We start from the raw sequence: 1,543 nt of genomic DNA, 5'->3' as shown, positions 1-1,543 counted from the left end.
GAGAGCAACGGAGTCCCACTGGTCGCGGGCGTTCACGTTGACACCAGACTCCAGCAGGTAGCGCAGCCGCTCCACGTCCCCCGCCCTCGACGCCTCGAAGACGTCCCCGTTTGGGACCTTTTTCAGCGGAACTGACGCCGCGAAGTCCGACGCGTCCAGGTCGATGCCGTCCTCGATGAACGCCATTACTGCCTCAGGATTCTGTTCAGAAAGGGTTTTACTTCTCAGAGGGAGTCAGACTCGAACTCTCTAAAATCTTGTTTCGAAGCAATTTTTAAAAAAGGTTTTTTTTTCTAATGATTTTTTTAAAGAACTTTTATAAAAGTAAAAGTAATTTTAAGTTTAGATGTCTCATGTAAAAAGATTTTTTTATTTATCAATTTTGTTTGGATAAAATAAGATAAAAGTATTTTTTTGTTCATATACAATGTAAAAAATATTTTTAAAAAAAAAAAGACCTTTTAAAAAAATATGTAAATTGTAACTTCTCAAAAAAATCTTTTTTTTTTATCAATTTGATGGCACCCAAATAAAGTATGAACACACTTAGTTTAAACATCTTGACCGTTGAACCAAACTTGTTTGAATAATTTTTTTCAACAATCAAACTTAAAATAATGCTACTCATAGTTGATTTTTGTTGAGGTTAGACTAACTTGTTTTGAGCTAATTAACAAAAATACTTGGTTATTTAAGCATTATTCAATTTATTTTCTAAGATCTTATAAAAAAAATGAAAATAATAACTACAATGATCAATTAAATAACATGTCTACCATCTCCTATTTATAATTGATCAATTGAATAGCATGACCACTATCTAATATTTTTAATTGATGATTGCAATTAGCATGTTCACCATCTACCTACCACTCATTTATAATTATATGTAAAGAAAATCAATAATCAATTAAATTCATATTTTTGATATGTCATTTTTTTACATGATTTTTTTTGCATTGTTTTTTGTATGAATTTGTAAAAAAAAATGGCATTATTAAAATTAAAGTTCTGAAAATCTGTTTGAATTTGCCGCTCAAATCGCAAACCATTAGTGATGGTTTCAGTGGCTAAGAGAAGGAGGGGGTTGAATCTTAGCCCCCTTTTTGCTTGATAATTCTTGCTGGACTTAGAGGAGACTTTTCTGTTTTTAGCTCATCACTTTACACGAGACTTTTTCTTTTGTCTCGTCCCTAGCCACGAGACTTTTCTTTTTGTCTCGTCACTTGGCACGAGATAATTTTGATTTTTGCTCCTGTGCAGTAGAAACAGAAATGTAGAAGAGAAGAGTAGAAGATTACACTCAGATATATCCTGGTTCAGCTGCTAAGTGCAGTGCAGCCTACATCCAGTCTCCATCACAAACATGATGGAATTTCACTATAATCAATCTGATTACAAACTGTAAAGTGCTAACCCAACTTACAAGGGGATTCCCACAGAATCATGAAACACAACATAGATGAACAAAGGAACTCTAAGACATCTATGGCTTTTTCTTTTAATTTTGCACTCTCTGCCTTTTTTCGCTCTATGACTTTTT

This window comes from Arachis ipaensis, chromosome B10 (genome assembly GCF_000816755.2).
Source record: "Arachis ipaensis cultivar K30076 chromosome B10, Araip1.1, whole genome shotgun sequence".
In the NCBI taxonomy this organism is placed as follows: domain Eukaryota; kingdom Viridiplantae; phylum Streptophyta; class Magnoliopsida; order Fabales; family Fabaceae; genus Arachis; species Arachis ipaensis.
This window is presented reverse-complemented; position numbering follows the sequence as displayed.